This window comes from Panthera onca, chromosome A3 (assembly GCF_046562875.1).
Source record: "Panthera onca isolate mPanOnc1 chromosome A3, mPanOnc1 haplotype 2, whole genome shotgun sequence".
Taxonomy (NCBI): domain Eukaryota; kingdom Metazoa; phylum Chordata; class Mammalia; order Carnivora; family Felidae; genus Panthera; species Panthera onca.
In genome coordinates this window covers 1,333,315-1,347,408 of record NC_138341.1, presented here as the reverse complement: position 1 = coordinate 1,347,408, position 14,094 = coordinate 1,333,315, and the positions used below count along the sequence as shown (strand labels likewise).

At 49.8% G+C, this 14,094-nt stretch overlaps 1 protein-coding gene across 16 annotated transcripts in view; it reads left to right on the top strand.

Moving 5' to 3' along the window:
- The window catches only part of MYT1L (myelin transcription factor 1 like), a 428,591-nt gene that overhangs the window by 132,063 nt on the left and 282,434 nt on the right, over nt 1-14,094 (top strand). For 15 of the 16 annotated variants that reach the window (XM_078445070.2, XM_078445071.2, XM_078445058.2 and 12 more), the window contains exon 3: nt 6,494-6,629. The gene's annotated coding sequence lies outside the window, so the exon portion shown is untranslated. The remainder of the gene's footprint in view (nt 1-6,493; nt 6,630-14,094) is intronic. The other variant, XM_078445064.2, reaches the window with a different exon arrangement.

The following is a 14,094-nucleotide window of genomic DNA, read 5'->3' as shown; positions in this document are numbered from 1 at the left end:
GGCCAAATCCTACAGCTGCCTGCCAGAGGTGTGCCCTTGAGGGTTCATTCCCGATATCCCAAACTCACATACGGTGGCTCCTAGACAAAGCAATGGCTGCAGGTTGTGAACTCCAGACCCAAGATACCGCTCTGTGGCTGAGGCTGGTCTCCACTCATACTTTGCATTAAAAGTTATTCATCTAGGGGTGCCCGGGTGGCTCAGTCAGTAAGCGTCTGACTTCAGCTCAGGTCATGATCTCGTGGTTCGTGGGTTTGAGCCCCGCATCGGGCTCTGTGCTGACAGCTCAGAGCTTGGAGCCTGTTTCAGATTCTGTGTCTCCCTCTCTCTCTGCTCCTCCCCCACTCACACTCTGTCTCTCTCTCAAAAATAAATAAAAATTTTTTAAAAAGTTTTTTTTAAGTTATTCATCTATACCCTCTGACCCCTCAAGCTTGGGATCATTAAAAAAGGAATGGAAATTAAGTCTTAGATCCCTCTAGAACAACTCTCACATAGTTGGGGAAGGGAACTGGGAACCGTCCACCTGGGGCCTTTACCTGGACCAGCTCTTACTTTCCAGAAACCTGGGCAAATCCTTCAGCTTTTCCAGATGTCACACCCAAGTCTAGAAATAGAGGGTTTTGACTTGGCTACAGGATCCTTAAGGTTACTTTCAGTTCTCGTGTCCACTGACTCCAAAAGCCATTCTAGCTTGATATGTTTGTTGTTGGGGCGGTGCCCCAACAGATTTTCATTCTGCACCAGTGGCCACAAGCTGGGCTGACCTGACCAGGTAGAGAGCACCGCTGGGGGTTGGGGGTGGCCGCCAGGGAATGGCTGCAGGGGGATGACTGCCAGAGGATGGCTGCCAGGGGAGGGACGCCGGAGGAGGGGATCCGGGAAGTGGCCGCTGGCGGACGGGCTCTGGGGGGTGGCGCTGGGTGTCAGAAGCAGCCCTCTCCTCCCTGATGTGGCACTGATTGGCCTTTGTTTTAATTGCCTCCATATTTAATTGCTTTTCTATAACATTTTGCTTAATTTGGAAGAATTTTTCTAATGAGCTTGAATGATCTAATTGGACCTAAATGTGATTTCCTTGTAGCATTGTTTATTGGTGTGTAAACAGTCAGCAGATCCCAGAACCAGTTATAAATACAGTGGGAAGCAGTGAATGGTTTGGTTTGGGGGGAGTTCAAGTTGCTCGTAATTATTATGTGATCTTGGAAGTACAGTTTTTTAACCTGAATTTACTAATCATTTTTTATGGCAATCGATACACAACTTTCAAAAATACTAACAGATATAAGAAAAATAATATTTTGGGGGTTTTTTCGGTTGCATAAATGTTACATGAGTGCGTTTTCCAATAAAACGTCAAGCAATTAAGATGAACATTAAACATTAGGATTTAAGATAAAAAGTGAAAATCCTCCTTAGTCCTCAAAATCCCACCCTTTTTTCCAAAAACGGTCCCTGCTAGCCGTGGGTCTGTTGTAACTGCTCCAAATTGTTCTGCCCATTGACGTGTGTGCGTATGTAAACATGGAGTATGGTATCAGGTTACTGATGTGCACACGTGAGGTTAACAGTACCTGTTACTCTGCACCATGCTGTTAACACTGACCTACAGTGACCCTGTGCCATCAACCATACTGGCCAATCCGATTGGTTGTTTATACAATCGAACCAACCCACCACTGACAGTTTTGTTTTTGGTTATACGCAATTCTGCACCGAACAGTCATACGTGCATCTGCGCACACATGTGACTAAAACATATTTGGCGGCTACGGGGAGCGGTAATTGTCAGGCTGGGGCACGTGCGTGTTAGATTATCACACACACGGACCATTTCCGGAGGGCAAGGTGTTCCTGTCACCGCCACAGAAGCCTGAGTCCTGCTCACTCCCTATCACCACACCGCAGACAAGTAAACCCACTAAAACCATATCGTCGTCCTCGGGGGTCCTGCTGGCCCTCGCTAAAAGCCCACAGTAGGAAACGAGTTTCCTTCCCAGTGTTAGTCTTGAGAATCAATGGCTTCAGACACGGGTCTAAGCTTGGGAATACCCATAATCAGAAGATAGCTAGAGGCAGACCGTGCATGTGATAGATCGATTTTGTTGTCATTTTGTTTAGTTTTTGTAAGTTTATTCATTTGAGAGAGAGAAAGAGAGAGGGCGCACAATCAGGGGAGAGGCAGAGAGAGAGAGAGAGAGAGAGAGAGGAAGGGAGAGAATCCCAAGCGGGCTCTGTGTTGACAGCGTGAGACTTGAACTCACAAACTGTGAGGTCATGACTTGAGCCAAAACCAAGAGTTGGACACTCAACTGACTGAGCCACCCAGGCACCCCTGATATTTTTATCCACAAAAGCTCCAAATTACAAACAAATGCTCTGTCCTGTTGTTTGTTAACGTGCTGGAATTAGCGGCCCCTTGCGGGGAGGAAGAGGTTGAAGTCCTGTTCTGAGGGCCATGCTGCATGAGGGATCAACAGAGGTACTAAGTTTGTACAAACCATAGACTCAGGCCTTCTAAATCCTCGGAAATACATCGCAACATTCAACGTAACGGAGGCTTGGAGCAAATCTGTGACGTTTTAGATTGAGAACGTGTGACGAAGAGGTGATAGGTATTAAAAACAGAAAGAAGATGATTTCAAACTCTGCATACGTTCTCCTGCTTTCCTATCATTTCATCGTGATGGATCCTCACTCGCTTGCTTATTTTCTCATAAACCTTCTCTTCTTTCCTTGTCTTCCTTACCACCTGTATCTCCCGAAAATGATCTTTTCTTTTCTCTGAGAAACCACAAGTGGACATGGTCTAAATTTTATGGCGAGCTAGAAGCTGAGCGTATTCTAAAACAAAGAACACCAGCAAGGGAGTGGATTTACTAAAATATCTTTAATTTGGCGCAAAGGGGAACATAATTCCTCTATTCAAGCAGGAAAGACTGATGGAGAACCCACCGCGTACCAACAATTGATTCATCTCGACCCAGTAGTGGGTTCTGATGCCCTAGCAGGTGTGGAGGAGGCAGAGGACCAAGTGGAAGATCAGCGGCCTCTAGGCCACGGAGAGGGTACGTGGGGACAGCGCCGACCCCACCGGGGCCACAACCGTGCCGTGATCTTATGAGTACACAGAAGACCTTTTAAGGGGAGGCTTTCCTTCAGAGAGTATTGAGCGTGGGTCCAGGCGAGCAAACAAAACCAGGCCATGGGTCCTTGGATTCATCCCTGGAGACTCACCCGAGCCTCTGTGTGTGTTCACTGAGAAGGCTTTACTCCTAACTGCCTTCTGAGGAGTTGTCTGGTTCCTATTGTGCAGTGTTGTAAGTCTGAGGAGGAGGTCTGTCAAAACATGTCCCTCATTTTTTAACCAATCTCACGTAGAAATTTTAGGGAGAAGAAAAGGCAAGAGACATTTCCGCTGGTACATAATCCTGTAACAGTGACTCAGATTGCCAAAGAGACACCTGCATGTGTCATTTAGACACAACTGAGTTAATCAGAAGGTCTCTTTGACATTAAGAAACCTCAGGAAAGCACTGATGCAGGGACAGGACATCCAAACCCAATGGGCTGGCACGCTGCTGGGGAAGTCTTGGGGGAGGGACAGGTGCAGGGGGGAGGGGCGGGTGCACAGAGAGGGGGAGGGGTGGGTGCAGGAGGAGGGGACAGGTACACAAGGGGGGGAGGGACAGGTGCAGTGGGGGGAGGGGCAGGTGCACAGAGCAGGGAGAGGCAAGTGCAAGGAGGGGAGGGGCACAAGGGCAGACCTGTTCAGGTCAGGGCCTCCTGCCGAGAAGTACTTCGGGGCAGAAGGGCACTTGTAGGGCGATTCCTGGTGCCACTTAATGGACACTCCAAGGTGTAGACTAACCCTAACCCTAACCCATTCTATAAACAAGGGTAGCGTGTGCACAAAACGGGAATGGCACGCTTCTTATGCAAACGGTTCACCGGCCAGAAGTTCACATCCAGTGGCGTAGCAAGGCGGGGGAAGCCAGGTGTTTGGTATTCGGGGGATAAAGCAAAGACATTCTTAGCCCCGCCCTACCATTGTCTGAGAGGAACCTGAACTTCAGAGTTCAGTGAACCCAAAACGTTCACACCAGTATTAGCTAGGAGGGCTCTTGCCTACCTAGAAATAATGCATAAACATGACAGTCTATATATTCACTAGTATTCCATGAAAATAATCATTATATAGTTTTTATAAATGTTTTATTTATTTTTGAGAGTGAGAAAGAGGGAGCACGTGAGCAGGGGAGGGGCAGAGAGAGAGGGAGACAGGATCCAAAGCGGGCTCTGTGCATGACACGGAGCCCGATGCAGGGCTTGAAACCACAAACCATGAGATTGTGACCTGAGCCACAGCCCGATGCTTGACCAACTGAGCCACCCAGGCGCCCCAATTATTGTAATTTTAAACAATTGTGGTAGGATTTCAACACCAATCATATCAAGCTTCTGCGTAACCACCCTACGAGGATCTGCTGGGAAGGGCAGGCATGGGTTTCAGAAAGTCACAATAGCAGAGGCTGAATCGCAGTAAATGTCCGCTAAGCACACATCTGTCTTCAGCAGCCCCCGGTGTCCTGACGCAGAGCACCGCGTGTGGGCTCACACCTTGTCCTGCAAGGGTGAGGGCTCTGAGTGCTGTGCAGTAGAGGTCAGAGTGCAGAAGACACTGCTTACGTCCCGGATGGAGGCTCCCGTCTGAATCTAGATGGTCAGAAGGGGCTGTGTCTGGTATGCGGAGGTTCAGGGGACACTTGCCTCGGTCACATAAAAGTTAGGTTTACAGATCATACTGTAAATAAAAGAACAGTTTGGAGGCACCTCGGGGGCTCAGTCAGTTGAGCTTCCGACTTCCACTCAGGTCACGATCTCACAGCTTGTGAGTTCGAGCCCCGCATCGGGCTCTGTGCTGATGGCTCGGAGCCTGGTGCCTGCTTTAGATTCTGTGTCTCCCTCTCTCTCTCTGCCCCTCCCCTGCTTGCGCTCTGTCTTTCTGTCTCTCAAAAATAAATAAGCATTTAAAAAAATTTTTTAAAAAAGCAACAGCCTATGTTGACAAGAATCTCCTGCATGTATATTACGTGGGCATGTGAGTGTGTGTGCACGTGTATCTGGCTGTGTTTTGAGTGCGGGCAGTCAGGAAAAGACCACAAAACACACGACTCCCCTCAAAGATTCTCCAGTATAGACGGCTATAGACGGCTCTAAATAAAACCACAAATCATAACGTGTACTAAAAGGTTAATACATTTAAAAATATTCCACAGTAACTTCAAACTAATGATTCTAGACTTCGATACGTAGAAAAATATACTAACTCTCATTTTATCTTTCAAACTTGACTTTCCCGGGTAATTTTCACATCCTTCTAGCTCCAGGTGCATATTTCCAAATTATTCTGTTCTTTATGTGTTTGTTTTGGTCAATTCTTATTAGGGAAAATAATAGCATTTGTTATGGTTGCATTTTATAGGCTGCCTGTGAATTTCATAGGAAATTGTGTATGAGCTTGTTTTAAATCCCACTCACCAAGCACCCTGAATATTTCCTTTATTGTGAGGTAACACACAGGAAGTGAAATACAGGATGTTTTTGAGGGTTTACGGTAATGCTGCAGAAAATAGCTGATGGTGAGCAGTGTGGAACCCTCGGGGTCTCCTCATTTGCCTGACACACTTCGCTGATGCCCATTAACACTTCTCTGTTATTGCCACAGACTCGATTTAATGAGCTTCTCGGAATTTAGAGGTTTGCACCAGAAACAATAGCTTTAAATCTGAGACACCTCGCCCTCTCCACTTTCTGATATTCTGTCCGTCTTCTTTTCAACAAAATAAATTCTCTCTTTACAGTATGCTTGAAATGATCTGGGTATTTGCTTTGCCAATTAGAATGGTCGAGAGTTCCCAATCCTGAGACAATATTGCAGAAAACCCGGATGGAGAGTTCACAAATTCAAATTTTGCATGAATGCAGACGATCTCTTTTGTGGTTCTTCCCCTAAAATAAAATCAAGGTGACATCTGAAAGAGTCCTCGTCATCAACAGACTATGTTTCATTACGAATGAGTCCCATTATTTCCAAGAAATAGTTACACATCCAAAATAGTTCTCGCCTATTAAATTGTTTCTTAATTGCACCAAAGTGTTAAAAAGGCAGTAATCTTACAAATTGGCTGGTAACTGGTCAATCTAAATATTAAGTGCACTTACTTTTACCTTCAAACCTAGAGTTGTATTTAAAACTGTTAAAAACCTTGGATTTCAAAGTGGCCTAACTAGACGTGTAGAAGCATTTTCTGCTCGGCCGGCACGGCCTTTGCAATCAGTGCCGCTGGCACGATGGACCGGTGTCTCCTCGCGAGCAGCTCCATACTCAAAGTGGGGTGCTCGGCGGTGAGGGGGGCGGCATGAAGGAGAGGCGGCCGTCGGCCCCTCCTCTCTCCTGTCAGTGATGCCCTTGTGTTGTTCTGTCCTTTAGAAAATGAACCCGAAGGAGACCTGGTGAAGTCACCTGGGCAGGACATCTGGAGCTCTGACCTTCCGGGGGAGCCGACCGGATCCAAGGAGCGCCCCGGGCGACAGTGCAGGTACCCGCCGCGGCAGCTCTGGGGCAGGTGCGTGAGCGTCCTCTCCGATCGCCGCCCCGAATCACTACTCTTCCCGGCTGGCTGGTGCTTCCTGGCCTCGGGGGGCTGGGGGCGCTGTTAGAAGTCCCGTTGTGCATCACCCCCAAGCAGACCATTCGTGCTGAAAAGAGCCGTCTGCAGTTAAATTAGATGATGCATTTGTTGTTCTTGCCACTAGAACTGTATAGGGTGGCACGGGCTGTGCGTCCTTCTGGGTGCTGGGAGGGTCCTGGGGATTGCTGGCGAGGAGGAAGGGGGACTGGGACCCTCAAAGGGAAACGCTTCACTTCGAATGTTGCCAGAAATTCCGCAGCCGCTGCAGCACTGGTTTGCAAAGTTCCTCAGTTGCGGTGTGGAGAGCTGGGGGTGGGGGCTGGCCCGCGGGAAGGGGATGCTGCGGGCCAGCAGGAGGGGATGCTCCTCGGGAATCTCGTGCAAGCCGGGGGCCGGCATGACCGTAACGTGTGCCTGGAGCTGACGTCAAAAGCTCCGGTGTTACTTTCTCAGTACCCACACTCGCCAGTCCGTGTTGCGCATGTGACTTTGCTGGAGGAGAGCACGAAGCTTCTGGGGGGAAGGTAGTCTCTTGGGACGCTCTACGGGGGAAACTCGGGCCTTTTAAGGTTCATGCGCTGCGGTGATGCGTCCGTGTGCCGCCCAGCGGGTGCTGCCGCCTTCGCGGGTCTCGGTTGTTCCGTCTTGTCGGCTGCCCCCTGTTCGCTCTCCCTGAAGAGCTCACCGCACCCACTGGTTGTTTAATCGTCACTTGCCCGGACTTTTAAAAAACCTACTCACACTGAACGTTAAAGTCCTGCTGACTTCAAAGTCAGTTACGGGCTCTGAAGCGTAGGTGTTTCGTATCCATAACCCTGTTTTGTCCAATCCCGCCGAGTTTTACTCATAAGTTGAAGAATGTTTCATGCAATGTTTTGTGTGGGTCTAATCTTTAAATGCGGATTCGCTGAATTGGCGTCTCTGGCTCGGAGTTAAGTGTTCACACGTGACGATCATCAACGCATGTCCTCCACGGCAAACCTCCCCACGAATTTGCGTCCTATAAAGCGTTCCGACACCCACCTCCCCACGAGTTTGCGAAGTGACACAAAAAGGGGCCGGCTGGTTTTCAGAGCGAAGTCCATGTTGACATTCAATGCTCTTGGCTTTGAATGGGCTTCTCAGTCGAAGAAGGCCGTTGGGCACTGAGAGAGAGGTGCACGCTTTCCAGGTGGGCGGTCGGACTTGTTCAGAGCAGATGGGGAGACTCCGGGGTTCCAGCAGGCCCTGGGGTTGGTGGTCTGGGGGGCAAGGTGAGTGTGGCCGCCGACAGTCCCCAGGGGCCTCCAGGCCAATCGGGTAGAAGTGATAACAGCAGGAGTGCACCCACACTCCCGCGATTCACAGCGGAGCGTTTCACGTACGTAATCTCATTCAGTCTTCTCTAAATGTCAACATCTCCTGCCTGCAGAGCTTTGGCGATAACACGCATGAAGCCGTCGTGAAAGAGTTGTGCACAGCAAAAGCGACGCTCGCATTTACCCTCTGCGGCTCCTGGATGTTTCTTCTCCGCTCTCTTGTCCTTTAAAGATTAATGTCTGGCCTTGAGGGGATCATCAGTGTGTATTTGCTGTGTGTGTGTCATAAGTACTTGAGTCCCTGGGTGATGAAATACAGTGGTAGATTGAAATAAACGGTGCAGCATTCCAAAATGGAAGCACAACGCCAGTAGCTTCCAGAAACAAAGCATAAATCTTCACATGATCATCTATAACGTGAAAACGTAGAAACCATCGTATTGCATAGACGGGGGCGCACAAATTTTTTCTGCAGAGGTCCTGACAGCAAACATCCCAGGCTTTGAGGGCCACACGGTCCCCAGAGCAAGTACAGCACAAGCATTGTTGTGGGAGAGTCGCCACAGGCCATCCGTGAACACATGGGCGTGGCCGTGTCCCTGTAAAACTTCATTCACAAAATCAACAGCAAGGGAATTTGGCCCTCAGACGGTAGTTTGCCAATCCGTAGTAAATACGTGAATTGAGATGTCCTAAGTAATCATTTTTGGAAAACAGAACATGACTCTTACTCTCTCTTCAAATTTCGTTACTCGCAAACTCACACAACAGTGTCAAAAATCAGGCTCCGCCAGCACGTTGTTCCACAGACGAGCGCGTTGCCGCCGTGCGAGCCAAGTAGTCAGGGTCGAGCTGGGACAGAAGCTGCCAGAAGGCCAAGGACAGCAGGCAGCTCTGTCTGGAGAAGTCAGGGCAGAACACGACGCCTGAAAGATTTGGAGGAGAGAAAACGTTTCTAGTATCTTCAGGCCGACATCAACCCGACCACCCAGAAATACCTTTACGTCCTCCTGAAAATTGGATGGCATGTAAAATCACAGGTGTCCAACTTAGACACGCAGGGAGTTATGTGTCAAACCCCAACGCCAGAGGAGAGAGAATCCGTCGGGGACCCGGCGATGCTTTTATTCTATACAAATTTCCATTACATACAACCCTCACCACAGTGTAGGTGTTGGGCTACAGGGCAGAGCAAACCGCACAATTTGGTAAAATGTGTCCATCCAGTCTGTCTTCTGAAATACACCATAACTCCAAACCAAAAATACAGAGAACACAGAATAAAATACTGAATACAAAAGAGAATTATTTTAAATTGCCATAGATTTGACATCAGAAACTTGATGAAGGGATTAATCTCAAGAAAGACTTTAATGACGCCATAGATTATGTTTTTAAAGGGCTGTTTTATGAGTGTCTCAAACCTACCTTATTTGGGATATGAATTAGTAGTATAAATCATTTAAGTAAAATGCAGAACATTAATTGATTTTTTCCCACTGAAACGATTTGCCAGAATGCAGGTATCTTTAAAGCAGCACTTTGACAATTCATAAATTGTTTCAGAATAGATCAGAACAGGAGACAATGTGTGGTAGAAAACGGCAGAAACGCCAGTCACAGACATGTTCTAGCAGATTCACCCTAAGTAGTTAAGCAAAGAGAGGTCTGCTGGTCTCACATGTCATCAGTGTTGGGCAGAAATTTGGGTAAAAAGTTGGAGGCAACCAGAGCAGGAAACAAATCCTAAGCCTAGCACACTATCTCTGTAACTTTGGAGGACATACTTAACTCTGGGAATCTGAGCCTCCGTTTCCCCACCAGTAAAATGGGCATAATGCGTAGTTTCTTCTTAGCAGGACCATCACAAGGATTAAATGAGATATAAATCACTGCATTCCATCCTTGAAACAGAAGGTGTTTTAGTATGTAAAGTATCTGTACTTCTTTTGAAGTGGGCAGTGGGCTGCCTTTACATTTCAGACAGATGTACCCTGATTCCTTTCCAGATTGTGACACCCTGAGGAGCAGCACCACCAACTGGACCCCCGGTTGTGGGGCCTGGGGGTGAGCATTAGCAAGGGCTCAGCTAGACCCAGGCTCCCTGACTTCTTGGAAGGAGCTCTGGTAGAGGGAGAGCTGTTGGCAGGCAGCAAGGCCAGGAAAAATCCAGAAACGCGGCAGGGGCTTCCCTCTCCGCCCTGGCGTCTTGTACCCAGAGTTCTTTGGCGTCAGCTTGTTATTCTGAGCGCGTGGGTGTCCTGACGCAGGGACATGTCTCGTTCATACCCCAGCTCTTCGCACACGCTGGCCGTGCATCGGGCTCGACGCTGGTCTTGTCTGCGAACGAGCGGGTTCTCGTGCTGTGTGAAGACGCGTTATTATGTGTTTGTGATACAGACAGAGCGGGTGTGGAACAGCCCCTCGTGCATGTCAGTGCGTGTGATAAGTGGGTACAGACTCTGCATTGTGTCCCGACGTTTATGTAACAAAAGTATGAAGTACACACACACGTACACACGTACACACAGGTACACACACACACACGCTTTTTTTTTTTTTTTTAGCTGGGACGCAAAGGTGGCAGGAGAGTTGACTTTTCCCCTTGAGTCATTCTTCACGGACTTTCCAGCCATGTGCACGGAGCCCTACTCTAAAGGAAATACTGCACATCCTTGACCTTTTCCGGCAAACCCCCTGCTTATGTGCAGCCTTAGCCGGTGCGGGCTCCCCTTGCTTTGCCTGGCCCACACCGTCCCGCGAAGGGCCTGGTCATAAGTCCGCAGACGCTGTCCCGCTAGGCTGTGGCCTTCTGCTTTCTCGGGCTTCCGGTCCTCTGTTTGTCACAGGCACAGGTGAAGCGAGGAGAGTCAACTGACATTTCCAGGAAGTAGATGCCTATTTCCTTAATAAAATGAATTGTCAAAACAATTATTATAAATATCATTCATTCCCATCAATGTGTGATTTTGTGCGTTTGTGCAACACATTTTTGAGTCAGCTACAACACGCCAGACATTACCGATGCGAAACATGGATTCTAGAACTCTGCCACCAAGCTGTTCACGTTTAACCCTTCAGTGGACAGGGGTGCACATACACCAAAAGGTAAAAAAAACCTAACCACACACCGTGAAAGGTCTGGAAGAATGGCGTGTATAAAATGGTGGCTCATAATGCAGAAAATCCAGCCCCAAAGCGGGTGACTCGAAGTGTCCTGGAGAACAGGGTCCTGGAGAATTAATGCCCGGGGCCATACTCCCCCAGGCTGTTGGGGGAGGCTGCCGACCCACTTTTCTGGGAGACGGGGTATTCTACGCTTGGCACCAGCCTCAGACCCAGCGGTCTGGGTGAGGGAGGCGAAGGGGGAGAGGCTTTGGACTCTGTGAGTTCAGGTTACGCGCTGTGGACCGTGGGGACTGCGGGTGAGTTTAAGGGGAGACGTGTCTGACCTTCCCTTGACGAAGGTGCGTGAAGGGTGGGTTAAGAGTGAGGCTGGAAGGGGACCGTCGGGCGTCCGGGGTCGTCGAGGGTCTCAGCCAGGGCAGGGCTGGTTGGGACGAAGGGGCAGGTGTCTGTGAGGGCCACGGGGCGTGGGGGCAAACCAAGGAGGTGGTGACTGACCCCCGGAGGCGTGACTGCAGAGCACGGGACGGGGCATCCACTCAGATGCCAGAGGCACAGTGTCGTCACCTGTGACACAGGTGGATGGCTTGCCACGGCCGGGGCTGCCGATGACGGCATCCAGCACCGCCTGTGACGCCCGGGGCCGGCTCGCAGCCCGAGCTCCGCAAACCACAGTTACTGCCGTCACTGCTCATAAGGAGCCGACACAGGCTTTGTCCTAAAGATTAAGGCGCAAACAGTCTGATTTACATCCGTGCTGTGTGCTCCCCCACTCAGATCAGAGGGTCTTTGCTTCCCGTGCAGCCGGGTAGAGAGGAAGGAAGGCCCTCTACAAACGGACGTACAAATAAAAAGCAAGGAGCAGAAAAGAAGCAGAAGTATGAACACACATAGAAACATTTGCTGGTATTTGCATAAAAGTTCTAGGAGGGTAGACGAGAGAATAGGAATGTTCACGTGAGTCTTTACTGTACGTAAACAGGCGGGTCTGAGGGTGGAGTTTTCTCTTTTGTTTTTACTTCATTTGTTTCTTCCTTTTGCATTTATGTTTGCACCATGCGAGTGAAGGAAGGAGACACGGGAAGGGAAGGGATGGACGGAGGGGACGGCGGGGACCTGAGGCAGGAAACAGGACGGAGGGCAGGCCCCCTCTGGCCCCCTGGTTGGCGGTCCCTGTGCCCTGACTCATCTGCTCTCCCACGCTCCTCCCCTAAAATCTTCTCCGTTAAAATTTGTCTTACAAAAAAATCTAGATCATTACTTATTCACTTACTCGGTAGTAGAAATTATAATCTAAAGTTTCAAAATTGTTAAAGGAAAATATCCCCTAAAGTAACATTCAGGAAATAACCATGGATGAGAACAAATGGAAAAAGTAGCATCTATCGGAGAAGACATTCTTTGGATAATGAAGGGAAAGTGATTTGATGCCTCAGCTACGTTTTAGACACTAAAAGATCTACAAAGAACCTTTATGGATAACTGAGGGAGACGTGAAAGGAACTGTGCGTTTTATGATACGGCTGGAACGGTCTTAACTCCCTTCCTTGTTAACGTTACACTTAGGTTACAGAGGAGAACGTGGATGTTTTTCCCTGAGGGACACGTGTTGAGGGTCTAGGTGTGAGTGGCCACGATGCCGGCAGCCTACTTTCAAATGGTTCAGAGAAACGTGTGCATGTGTATCTGTGTGCGTGTGCACACATGAGGGGCAGAGCACGTGTGGGGTGTGTCTGTGTGTGTGGTTCACGCACCCCCTTGGCAGTGTGTCTAGTGTGGTCCACGAGGGCACGAGGTGAACGTTTATTCCTCGCACCTGCAGGGCCGCCCGTGAACTCTGAGGGAGGGTGCTCACCCCTCACGCTGCACTCGCTCGGTTAATTAAAGGAAACCTTATTGTACCAGGATGCTCCCAAGGTGATTTGCAGACAGGGGAGCCCAGGATACAGGGCTCCCTCCTTTCGAGACACAGTGCGCACGCGCTCCTGAAAAGTCCGTGTGTCATCTGGCGATACCTTCTCTCTCTCGTCACGTGCTCTGGAATCCTAAGCAAAATGTCAGACTTTCACGGCCACCGGACTTCTCTTCACTCATTCTCACACGGAAGGCAGAAGGGACCGCAAGCAGGTCTCCACTGCAGGACTCCAGACAGAGCAGAAAACACACACATCATGGGCCCTCAGCTACCCGGGAGTCGGGTGCTGGGGAGCTTGGGGAGCGTGGACCCACACAGGCCAACGGGGGAGCCGCAGAGGGAGACGCTGTGATGTCCACACTCTTCATTCCGCGCCGTCCAAGCCTCCTTCACCCGGGCAGCGGGCATCAAGTCAGCACAGTTCGACTAGAAGAGACGAACACTGATGGTGCTGGAAAGTGGTACCTCAGGAGTTTCTTTAAAAGATCTAAAGTAGCTGAAGTGCAGGGAGGGAGGGAGGGAGGGAGGCAGGGAGGGAGGGAGGGAGGAAGGGAGGGAGGGAAGGAGGAAGGGAGGAAGGAAGGAAAGAAGGAAGGAATGAGAGAAGGAAGGAAGGGAAGAAGGGAGGAAGGAGGAAGGAAGGAAGGAAGGAAGGAAGGAAGGAAGGAAGGGAGGGAGGAAGGAAGGGAAGGAAGGGAGGGATGGAGGAAGGGAGGGAGGGAGGAAGGGAGGAAGGAAGGGAGGGAGGGAGCGAGGAAGGAAGGGAGTAAGGGAGGAGGGAGGGAGGGAGGAAGGGAGGGAGGGAGGAAGGGAGGGAGGGAGAAAAGGAGGAGGAGGGAGGGGGGAGGAAGGAAGGGAGGGAAGAAGGGAGGGAGGGAAGGAGGAAGGGAGGAAGGAAGGAAAGAAGGAAGGAATGAGAGAAGGAAGGAAGGGAAGAAGGGAGGAAGGAGGAAGGAAGGAAGGAAGGAAGGGAGGAAGGAAGGGAAGGAAGGGAGGGAGGGAGGAAGGGAGGAAGGAAGGGAGGAAGGAAGGAAGGAGAGAAGGAAGGGAGGGAGGGAGG